The following is a 12,584-nucleotide window of genomic DNA, read 5'->3' as shown; positions in this document are numbered from 1 at the left end:
TGCTTAGGTAAAACAGTGCCTCCTTTTGTCTGTTAATTTCCATAAAAACATCCCTGCCTTGTAACAAGGCCATTGCTTGGCTCATCCTGCTTAATTCATTTTGGAAACATCTTTCCAAAATTTGACTCTCATCCTATTTCAAACGACACTGGCAAACATTTATATAGGATAAGCCATGTTTTCAGGCATATGTTTGTCACTTAATTTATAAGAACTCCTTGAGTTTTCACAGTAAAACCTTCTGAGGTAGGTCCTGTGATTAGCCTCCATCTTACAGAAGAGGAAACTGAGGCATGGGGAGATGATATCTCCTGCCCAAGGTCACTAGTGGCAGAGCTGGGGCAGGTGGTCTGGCAACAGAATTTGTGCATGTAACCACTGTCCTACACTGCCTTGAGGCATCCATTTGTGTCACTCTAATGGGAGTGGCAGGCCCGCTTTAACAATATAGCCCTGAGCATTTGCTGATCAGTTTTGGAGGGAGGAAGGTTGGCGTCTACATGTTGGAAAAAACTGTTTTAGTGAACGTGAAACCAAGGCTTGTTGCCAAGGCTCAGAATGATGCCTGGGCTCTGGCTAATGTTGGGATTTGGACTGAGGGGATGTGGGTCAGCATGTGGAGAGGAAGCCACAGTCACTGCAGTCTCTGGAAGATTCATGCTGTGTGGCTCTTTCCATAGCCGGAGCCCTTGTGCCTCTTGTGAATTCCGGTTTGCTCTTTGGGACTTCTGTCCCTGCTGCTTGTATTCCACACTTTGCTCTTGGTATTCTTGGCCCTACTCTTCCAAATTCTAACCCTGATGTTATTCTTGGCTTCATTCCTAGATCAGAAAGTGAGTGTTCAGAATCCTGCCCACCCTCCTTTCTCTCACCTCTAGCTAGTCACTTACTTTGTCTCATTTTTTTCTTGGTGCTGAAAGATGTAATCGGACCCAGCTCGTCATGTGGCTGAGATAGGACCACGCTGTGCTCAGTGCCTTATACACAAGACAGGACAAAACTAGAAGGAAAAACATCGGTCCAGCCAGTTGCTAGGCCTCATTTATTTTTTCATCCAGCCAACATTTACTGAGTACTCATCATGTGCTGGGCACCCAACAAAGAGTCGGACAGATGTCTCCTGGAGTTTACATTGAGATGGGAACCCAGACAGAGGTTGGAGGGAGGGCGAGTCTGCTGACCGTTTCTCAGGCTCCATGGCGGGGAGGACTTGTCCTCGCAGGCTTTTAGTAAGGCAGTGGCCTGGATGTGATGGCCACAGAAGCACTGTCCCTCTGGTGCCTCTGTGGCAGGGAGGCAGGGCCTGGAGGGTGGCATCTGCAAGGCACCTCTCTGCAGCAGGGAGGCGGGGCCTGGGGGGTGGCATCTGCAAGGCACCTCCCTGTGCCGACTTCCCTGGGGAGAGTTGTTTTAACAGTCCAGACTCTAGAGAGACATCTGGGATCTTTGAACTTTTGGGGGGTCCTGGCTTCGTGGATAGGCAGAATAATGGCCTCCCAAAGATGTCCACATCCTAATCCCCCACTCCTATGAATATGTAATAGGCATAGGAAGTGTGCCAGTTTTTCCAACCTCATCTGCACAAAGAGGGGACAAACCTCCTCAAGGATCCAGGCCCCTTGGCTCCTGGGGAAATCAAAATGCCATTCATCCTCCTTGCAGTGTTGTAGCAGCAGTAGAGCAGACTCCTCAGCCATCCAGGTGGGAAGGCCTGGGGGAGACAGGATACTTCAGACTCCTCTGGTGAAGCCTCCTGGACCTCATCCATGTGGGGCCTTGGCCAGGGCTGGGCAGGGGTTCATTTGCTTCCTTCCTGGTCTGGGAAGATACCTAGTCTCAGGGTTGAAGGGCAGAAAGTCTTCATCCCAGCCTGGCTGGACCCAGCTCCATCCCCTATGGCCCCAGCTGCAGGCTCCAGATGTCCTGTGGCTCTCTCTGTGTGCTTCCTCCTGCCTCTCGGTGTCCACCCTCTTTCTCCTTATTGGTAGGCTCCAAAATAATCTAGCAGGGGCAAGAAGAGAAAAAGGAAACATCAAGTCTCAATTGGGGTGTGGACTACAGAGGCGTACACATGCCAAAACTCATTGAACTATACACTGAAGCTCTGTGCATTTTACTGTGTGTAAGTGAAACATCATTTCTTTTTGAAAAATGGAGACGTGAGAAAGCAACCGAGGAAGTCCTTTGCCCAAGGGGTGGAGAGGTAGGAGGAGGGGACATCTTTTGGGAGGTCACTGAAAAGATGGGTGTGAGTTGTGGAGAAGGAGGACAGTGAAGGGTTGAAGTGAGCTAGCCAGTGTGAGGTGATTCGGGAAGGTGGGCTTCTCACCCCAGTGATAGCCAGGCCAGGCAGGTGGCACATGTGTGCTCTCCAGTTCTGCAGCTTCGGCCTCAGACTCATGTCACATTCTTTTCTGCAAGAAGTGGCTATTTCCAAACAAGGGGCACAGGAAAGCCTAAGGGATCGTGGGTGTGGATAGAAGTGGGGGCTCTGGTCTCAAGCTCCGGGGTTGTTGTGTTTCCATGGCAACTCTATGGCCTCCCTCCAAGGCAGCTCAGGGCAGAGCCTCTGGCAGACACTGCCTCCTGCCTCTTGCCAGCAGATCTTCAGAGGCTCCTGAGCCTTATCAGTAATGACTTTGCCCTTCTCACCAGTGTCCCCTGAGGCCCATGTCCCTCTCTCCCAGGGGTTAGGATGGACTGGCTCTTGGGTTTGACAAGTGGGTTAGGGCTTGGGGCTAGGATATGAGGGATTGGCAAAGGCGGTCAGAATATGTTCTGCAGCCCTAGGTGGGGATAACTGGGACAGATCCACACATAGGCTCACAAAAGAGCCCTGGGTCTGGAGCTGGAGATAATCCTTTGTGAGCATCAAAGTGATTAAGAAGCAGGACAGGATAGTAGCAAACAAAAAATACAGCCCAGAGCCAGGGGCACTGGTCTCCCTGGGAGCAGGTTAGGGAGCATTTCATGAGGCTGTGAGTGTTTGGTGGGCCAGATTGTTTTAACAGTCCAGACTCTAGAGAGACATCTGGGATCTTTGAACTTTGGGGGTCCTGGCTTCATGGGTAGACAGAATAATGGCCTCCCAAAGAGGTCCACATCCTAATCCCCCATACCTATGAGTATGTAATGTTACATGGCAAGGGGGAACTATGGTTGCAGATGGAATGAAGGTTGCTGATCAGATGGCTTTAAACTAAGGAAGTTTTCCTGGATTCATTGGCTGGGCCCAGTCTAACCCCAAGGGCACTTAAAAGTGGAAGAGGGAGGCAAAAGATCAACCAGAGAGATGGCAATGTGAGAAAGACTTCAGCGGCCACTGATGGCTTTGAAGATGGGAGAGAGCCATGAGGGAAGGAACGTGAGCAGCCTCAAGTTGCTGGAAAAAGCAAGAAAATAGGTCCTCCTGAGAAAGGAATGCAGTGCTGCACACCCCGATTCCAGCCCAGCGAGAACTGTGTTGGACTTCTGACCTCCAGCATGATGAGATGATAAATTTGTGTTGTTTTCAGCCACCAAGTTTATAATAATTTGTTACAGTGACAGTATTAGTATTAGGAAAACAAGACAGTATGCAGCCTGTTGCACAGGATCCTGGAACAAGAAAGGCTCTGTGATTGGTTTAATGCTCTGCTGTCACTATATTAAAGTTCGTAGCAATAATTTTTAAACAGGGCACTGCGTTTTCCTTTTGCACTGGGCCCCACAAATTCTGCAGGTGGTCCTGGGGGAGGAGGGAGATGGCTCCAGCAGGAGCAGGTAGGCCATGACTGCTGGATCATCCCAGAGTTGCTGCCCATGAGCGAATGATTCACGAGCCGTCACCTGCTCACTTACTGTGTGCCAGGTTCTGTGCAAATGCTTAACATACAGTTTCCTATCTAACTTTATCCTCATGTGGCTCTGGGTTGTTATTATTATTCGCATGTTATAAAGGGGAATACTGAACATTCACAAGGTTAGGAAACGTGTTCAAATTCCCACAGGTGCTATGTGGCCGAGCCAGTATTTTTATTGGGGTTTTATGATTCCAGGACACTATTTTATCACCTAGCCCTGCCCAGCCCTGCCCAGGCGAACTTTTCTAGTTTGGGATCTTGTCTCTGTGGAGGAGACCCAGAGGTCTATGGACAGTGTGTTCTCCGTGATGGCAACTTGAGGACAAAGGGTTAAAGTAAACATTCTTAATCATGATTTTGCCATTGCATTGAACACGCTAACTGTACAAACAAAAGGGAATTACTCTTTAACTAAAGTACTTTGGGAAAATACCTCTGGTTCTTGTTAATATCAGTTTCGTTGTGGGCCAAGAGTATAATGTTATTCTTAAAAGAAATGTAATTTTGAGCTATATTAATAGAAGTATAATGTTTTAAAAGAGGGAGGTGATAGCTTTGTTCTACTCTGCTGCTCAGATCACAACTGCAGAATTGGGTTTTAAGAGATGTTGAGACAGTGAAGTATTTACAGTGGGACAACCCAGAAGAGAAATTGGGTAGTATGACAAACAGGTGAAATTTCTGTTTAGATTATATAGTAGTAATTAAAACCTGGTTCCCCACTTTCCAAGGCCAGGTCTCTCATTTATAAGCTGGGTGACCTCCAACAAGTTGCTTGGCCTCTCTGTGCCTTGGTTTTCCTATCTGTAAGTTAGGGATGATACTGCAAATTTGTGTAATGTTTGTAGAGCTCACGGGCCACTGCCTGACACAAGGAAATGCTCTTTAACTTTTAGTCACTTTTATTATCTGGGTCTCTGATTTGTAAAAGAGAAGACTTGGGGGAACATGATCATGACTTTAACGACCTGAAGGACTGCTATGTGGACAAGGAGCACATGGGACAGGGCACTGCCCTGGCAGTAGATGAGAGCAGGGCCAGACAGGCACTGCAGGACAGGTTACACAGAAGTCCCTGGGGGAGTGATTTCTCTCCAGTCCCAGAGTTCTGGGAGTCAGAGGCCAAGCCCTGAGCCAGGCTTTGCTAGAGAGCAAAGTTGCCCCATTCTTCCTTAGAATCTGCCTTTGCCTGCCCTGACAGATCTATCAGGACCTGCCTTTCCCTGCCCCAGCAGATCTGCTCTGCCCCACCTTCCTCAGCTGTAGGTGCCACGGGCCTGGCCTGCTCACTGACAAACCCACCACACAGAGTGTGCCTAATGTGGCTTTTCCATCAGAGCCAGCTGGCTTTTGTTCCCTGGGTGGCTGTTCATTCAGCCCAGGGATCCCACATTCCCCAGATCTCTAAGCTGTCTTAGGGACAAATGGTATCCCTGCTTCCTGTTGGTTGCTTACATTGTAAATGATTCTCTTTCCTGATTTCCTATTTTCCGTCTACATTTTACATAGCAGAGCCTTTCTCTAAATTGGTAAATTCACCTGAAAGGATGATGGTTGACCTTCTGCCTCTGGATGAAAGTTGGATGTTTTGATGATCACATATACTTAGCAGTTTACTCATCAGCAATTCCTGCACCAAATTCTGCTCTTAGATGCAGGCCTGGCCGATTTCTCTCGCGTTGCAGAACTCCCGATTCGCACACGTCCATTGTCTCTTCTGTATCTGGGCCAGATGTAGTGTCTTGCCAAATCTCTGAAGTCCTGGATATACTTAGTATCCCCACCCTGCCTCCATCATCCTGTTCATCACCCCTTTGGCTTGTGGGATGATCTAGTCTTATTGCTGCAGTCAGGCAGGGAGTAAATGTACAACTCAGTGATTCCATTCCCATCGGGTCATGGTGGAATTCCCATCCACAGAACCCTTATGGACCTGAATGCTTTCTACTGTTCATTTATTCATGTGTTCATTCAGCCCATCACCAGGTGCATTCTGAATTTCATGCACGGGCCATGACGTTTTATGCTGAACTTCATACCCGGTATTAGGGATACCTGATGATCAAAGCAGACACGGCCCTAACCTTGTGCAGCTTATAGTCTAGTGGAAACACTGACGTTTGTTAAATGATCACACAAAAAAACACGTTGCAATGGCATGTACATGGCATGAAAGAAAAGCAGAATCTGTGAGAGTCTCACAGGGGACTGGACTCCAGCCCAGGAAGGGAATTGGTCTTTCTCTCCTGGGTTATGTACGTGTTCTCAGGGAGCAAGGAACCAAACCTATGCAGGTGATCACAGGTGGTTGGGATTTTTTGAAGGCTGATGAAGGCCCACAATCACACAATCAGAAGCCACACAGGCAGGCTCTGGAGGAGGCAGCGTGGTTCAAGACATCCTGGACAGCTCCAGCCTGCCATCCTTTGCCCCACTTCTGCTGTGTTTCTAACAGTGACTTCATGTCCACGTCTACGGTTCACTCACTGACAATGCCCTTCTTCCTATCCATCATTTCTGCTCCCCTGGGCCTCACTTATCACCTTCTTAGGATCTCCTACATTCAACCCCTCCATGAGAAAGGCTGGACAGGGCCACTGGTCATTCTTTAACATTACTAGATCCAGCTACACAGAGCTTCTGTGCTAGGCTGCCTCATAGGCCTGCAGCTAGCTCTTTGATGGCAATTTGGGGCTCAGGAGATCAGTCACTGGTCCTGTTCATTGTGAGTCAAATGGAGATGCCACACAACAGAAGACACAGCAGCCTCGGTGCAAGGAGTCACCGGGATTGTACATCTCAGAGGCAGGAGTGTTACAGGAAGACCGTGTTGGGCTTCAAAGACTCAGTAGTGTTGATCGTATTTGTCCACGTTGTCCTGCTAGACAGAATACAGCCTCTCCATTCTTCATGCAGATTTGGCAGCCTGGAAACAACTCCTTCATTTCACCCTCTCCCCCTCCAAGGTCTCTGGGTTGCCAGTGACACACCGCCACTGTCTCACTATCGGCACTTACGGGTGGGTATGGAAAGGAAGATATAGAAACCATCATTCAGCAGGGTTATGAAGACAAGCTTTGGAATCAAATGAGCCCAGGTTTAAACCCTGGAAGATAACTTACCATCTCAACTCTATTTCCCTCAACTGTTAAATGGAGGATAATAATGCTGTTTACCATACAGAACTATAGAAAGGAATAAAATGGGGAAAATAGTAAAAACATCTGAACAAGTCTCAGCATGGTTTCTGGCATATGGTAAACAGTAAATGGAAGTTTTTAGTATTATTTCTGAGTATTCCGCATGGGGCAGCAAACACCCTGCAGTCTGTTAGCCCCAGAGGCTATGGGGATACAGATACCAGCCAGAAGGAGGGACAGTCTTGATTGTTTTCTTGGCCAATGGGAACCTCCACACTGCCTTCATCCTCTGGTTTTATTATGTCCTGCAATCTGGGAGCTGACAGGCCTGGGAATCTAGTCTGGAAAGATCTGGAAGAAGCTAGATGTATCTGAGTAAGGCCAGAGGAGAATCAAGCTAGTCCCGTGGGTGCAGGTAGGAGACAGAGGCTGGAGTGAGGCCATGGTGGCCATGAGGGCCAAGAAGACAGTGCCGATCCTGGAGCCAGACCCTCTCCCTGGGTGTACGTCCCAGGGGGTTAGTGAGCCTGAACCCTTGTGTGCTGACTATAGCTGAGAGGGGAGGGACTCTCCAGGAAAAGCCTGGGGAGAAAGCAGGACCAGGACAATCCCCTCAGGGGAGTGGTTGCCTGGAGTGCCACCGTCTCACTTGCTTTGGCAGCTGGGCCCCGCCTCCACTCCCAGAACACTGGCATAGCTGGATGCTGTTCCTAGTGTGTCTTGGCAGACAGACCCCTGTTCACAGTCTACTTTGATCTTCATTCTAGAACCGGCCTGCTCACTCTTCCCACCCCCTACCCCCAGGTCAAGCAGCCTCTATGAACAATTCACTCCGATAGACTAGGACCTTGCAGACTTGCTGAGGTCAAAGACGGGAGGGTCTGCCAATCCAAGATGGAGGTGTCCGGCTGTAGCGCTGAGGTCTGGCCACTGCCCTGGGTCTTATCTGGTGGCCGAGAGCCAGGCTTTACCTCACTTATTCCTCCACTGCTTCCCTGCCGCTTCCCCGCCTCTCACATGATCACACAGCACTGAAGCCCTTGATGTAACTTTGCCTCATACATATCTCCAAACAGTCCTGGGGGATCTCTGCAGAGAAGCCCCCTAAGTTATTGCTCCCCATCCCTGCACCTCCTTCTGTGTGCAGAGCTCGATAGAATGGAGTCTGTCATGACCGTCAATTCCGGCTTATTAGACAACCATATCCCTCCCCTCTCAGAAATGCCTTGTTTTTTTTATCTCTAGTGGAAAATAGCTCAGCTTTGAACAAGAATAAAAGTAAAAAGGGAGGTTTTTATGGCTTAATTTTACAGGAGAATATGCCTGTTCTCAAAATGAGCATGGGCTCGGTCTTGTGCAGTTGTGAGTCCTCGAGGAGCTTAAACACAGAAGGTCTGGCCCCAGAGTGTGACACCCAGAGCTCTTGTCCTCAGCCCTTCTCTGCAGAGGTGAGCAGAGAGGCAAGTGCAGAGGCCGACATCAGGGCAGAGGGGAGGGAGGCTCTGGGCGAGTAGACAGGGTCCCCGCTGCGGCAGGACTGGAGCGGAGTGTGTGGGTGGCCCAGTCCTGGAAAATCCAGGTGCTCTGGGAGGGCATCTTAGCAGTACAGATTTGGGAGCAAATGCCACTGGGTCAGTGCTGGGTTGCCAGGCCAAGAAAGTGGCTGGACTCTGGAGCAAAAGCTCTGGGCTTGGGTCCAGAGCAGTCCTCTCCCACACAGCTCTTGGAGGCGTGTTCTTTTCAAGGTGACTTGGACTATTGCACAAAGCCCTCTGTCCTGAGTTCAGTGTCTGCAGTGATGAGGATGGCATGACCAGGAAGGATGTAGATGTCTTGCTTGACATGCTCTTCTTCTTCCTTCTTTTTGCCCCTGCCCTTCAGCAATGTACATTCTACTTCAGTGTTGAGGTGAAGATACGAACTACAGACCATGTCATGATGTGGCATGCACGTGTGTTTTGTGGAACCTGAAAGGGAATTTATTCAACAAATACCATTGGAAGACCTGCTGCTTGCATCACAGTGTGCAGCAGTGGGCAGAAGGCTGTGAGCAAGGCCAGTCTGTGCCCTCAGAGATGGTGATGTAGGCATGGGGGACCACCTGACCTGGTGTGTCTAGGACTTTCAGTGCTGAAACGGTGGGAAGGTCCTGGGCAAACTGGGACGAGCTTGTCACCCTATGTAGTCATGATGGTGGCAAGGGGATGTGTCCTGTGGCATTTGTGGGTTGGGAGGGAGGGGAAGTTGGAAAACATGTGAGATAGAACAGCCTCAATCTTGTGGAGAGAAGCCATTGAGTGATCCTTTCTTCCCACTTCCTTATTCTGTGACCAAGACATAGAGCAGAGAGGGAAGGTGGCTCGTTCATGGTCACACAGCAAGGTGGGGCAGAGCTGGGAACAGCACCTGGGTGACTTCATCCCCTTCAAACGCTTTCCCTAAAACGATCCCCCCATATCATCATCCTTATCCTGCCTGCCCCTTGCCTCTCTGCTCACCCAGGGCCACCTTAGGTCAGGTGTGGAGAAACTGAAGGCTGAGGGAAGGTGTCTCCTGATGCCAAGAGAGAGGCCACAGCAGCAGCATGGCTGTCGCCGGGAGGCCCCAGCAGTCCCAGGAGAGAAGAGAAAAGAAGGATTTAAGGAGGTCAGGGCATTTAGCCTGAAGGGATTAGAGTGTAAAGAAACTGAGCATTTCTGGAGACTGCGAATATGAGGAATTGGGGCCTTTCATGCAGGAGGAGGGAGGACGGGAGAACAGGAGCCTGCTGGTGGGGGGAGGACCAGGACCTGACTCTTCTTCCAAAGGAGGAGGTTTGTAAGAAAACGGAGCAGTATAACATCAGCGGCAGGCACTCAAAATGTAGGCCGTAGATGAAACAAGCAAGCTTGTTAGCTTCGTTTCATTCCAGAAACATTCATGGAGTACCTACTAAGTGCCAGACTGTGGTTGAAGGTTGGGAGACAGCACAGTTCAAAAGCAAAGTTCCTGCTCTCAGGGGGCTTCATTCTAGTAGAGCAGGGCAGACAATAAATAGGTTCGAATGTGATGCCCTAGAGAATGTGTTCAGCTATGTTCAAATGAGTTTTCCTATGAAAACTTTATGTTCGAAAGTCTTTCTTGTGAAAATCGTGATCAGCAGGGCTTAGCTTATTATACAAATACAGCATTTCATTCTGCGTGGAGGAAGACCATCAGGAGACCAGCTTCCAGAGACTGGCAGCTCAAACCATCAGGGCTGCTACTGGGAGGAATTAAAATTGGTCTCCTCAGAAGGGGGAGACTGGGCACTACATTCAGAATTAAGAAGGGAAGAGAGTAGGGGGAAATAGTTAACCCCTATCTCTGAACACCCTGGAAATTTGGATACTGAGACTCTGGGAATGCAGAGCAGACCCCCTGGGGAAGTGCAGAGAGATACAGAAGCAAAGTCTTCATTGCTGGTGGAGTTTAGTAGGGAGGACAGTGAACTTGTGCCAATCCATTGGCCTTCTTGGCAGCTGTCTATTATACTTTATATAAAAGAAGAATTCATGTGCTATTTGTTTGGCCACAGATGGTATTACTTTTTAAATGCAATTAGCAAGTGGTTGTGTGTTAATACTAATCTCTGTCCGTTTTCATGCCTAGGGAAAGCCCAACTGTTGGTCTTGATCACCATAAATAAATACTAGCTAGAGGACTTATTTGACTGTCAACCATAAATCTTTTAATTGCTGTTATAAAAATTGTATTCACATTTTTCTTTTCCAAAAAATTGAAAAAGATCCAATGAGTTTCAGAAGGCATGCCAGTCTTTCTCCTTCATTCAAGTTCCTCCCCTCTCCTCCCTATTCCCTTCATTCTTTCACCATTGTTAAATCAGCTGGTTCCCTCCTCTCCAGCCATAGCACTGGTTCCCTTGGATCCACAGAACCCTTGCACGACTCACTTTGGCATGCCATTTAAGTTTCTGATCCAATCTCTCTTCCTCAGAGAGGCCTTCCTGACCACCCCTTCTACAACAGCTGCCAGGGCATCGTCTCATTCTCTTGCCTAGAGTTTCTTTTCATCTTAGCACTTATATGAGATTGTATTTTTTCTTCCGTATTTATCTGTTTTTCTGTCAAAGCATAAGCTCCATAAGGACAGGGACTGTGGGACTGTGTCCACTTCCTGCTGTACCTCAGTGCCTATAACACTACCTGCCTAGTGGAAGATACTCAACAAATGTTTATTCCATTAAATGCAAGAACAAATGAATTCTACACCAATCTATTAACTTGGTTTTATTAAAATCACAAGTACAAAGTATATTTGGGAAAAGGCTCAACTCTTTCTTTACCCCATTCCTCTCTGGTGAGAGAGAAGGAGAGCTCGAAATAGAACGGGAAAAGTTTCTGTACATTTCTGGTAACCATAGAGATGCTGATCTTAGTTTATTAATCTCATGCTCTTAAGCAGTCTGGGGCCCCATGGTGATTTCTCCAAATTGCTCAGTGCTGGTTATCCTGCAGCCTTCCTCATTAAGGAAGAGCAGGCCCATTCCTATTCTGCAACACTTTAATTACTGACAAGCAGAAGCCCCATGCAATTATGCTCATTATTGCATGTTCTGACCTGGCTGCACCTCCCACTCTGGAGCAGTGGAACATGGTCACCAGCCCTAAAGCCCTGGAGCCTTCAGTGGGAACCCTCCTCTCCAAACTCAGGACCTGGGACAGGGCTGTGATTGCTGCCCCATTCTTTCATTCATCTACACAGAAAATGGGAGCTTAGTGCCTTCTAGAACAGCATTTAGTATCAGGCAGGGAAGGGCACCAGCAGTGGTCTCCTGTCCATAAAGACTAGGCTTGCAGAGGAGGGAACTACCCTCAGGAGCCATGGCACTTTTCATGGTCTGGCCTCTCATGGGATCTGATTTCAGAACTGTGTGTTCCTCTTCATATGGGGAATACCTCAAGTCCTCAAGATACCACCAAATGGCTTCAGGATTTCAGCAGAGCTAGGGGGAAATGGGTCAGTTAGGGGCATTCTCTTTCATGGCCATTTCTCCTTCAAGGAGAGATCCTGGTACAGGTGTCAGAGGACCAGAGTTGGGGTTCTGTCATGGTAGCTGACTCAGAGTGCAGCCATAGGTGGGAACTCAACCTCTTTGAGCCTCATTCTCCCCATCTGTGAAATGAGACTGAACCTGGTCCTTCTACCTTTTCCTCATGTTGAGACTGTTTCTAGCTCCAATCCTGTTCTGGAAACTGGTTTTCTGTGGTGAGTGAGAAGCAGGAGAGTTGCAGGCAGTATGCCTTCTGGAATAAAGGGAAGTAGATTTTGGCAGAAGTCTCCGGGAGGAGGCATCTTTGTCTCCTGAGGCTGGATGCCTGAGGTCTGGCCTCACCTAGGTGTTGGTTACCATTTTGGAAATACTACAAATTTACGTTGGTTGCATTTCCCATTCTACTGGATTTAGAAACATTAAGTCATTCTTCCAGTAAACAATCAGGGACTACCTGCCAGCTGCCATGTGCTGTCCTAAGTGCTCATGGCATTACTGTTCAGCTGGCATAGTCACTGACAACTTCAACTCAGGTGTGGGGTGAACTGGTTTCAATGCTTGTGAGCCTTT

At 48.5% G+C, this 12,584-nt stretch overlaps 1 protein-coding gene across 2 annotated transcripts in view; it reads left to right on the top strand.

The window, feature by feature from the left end:
* GALNT18 (polypeptide N-acetylgalactosaminyltransferase 18) overlaps positions 1-12,584 on the top strand; it is a 351,487-nt gene that overhangs the window by 178,393 nt on the left and 160,510 nt on the right. The window lies entirely within an intron of this gene.

Source organism: Nomascus leucogenys, chromosome 15 (assembly GCF_006542625.1).
Source record: "Nomascus leucogenys isolate Asia chromosome 15, Asia_NLE_v1, whole genome shotgun sequence".
Classification (NCBI taxonomy): Eukaryota; Metazoa; Chordata; class Mammalia; order Primates; family Hylobatidae; genus Nomascus; species Nomascus leucogenys.
Note: the sequence above shows the minus strand (reverse complement) of the source record. Positions and strands in the feature narration are given on the sequence as shown.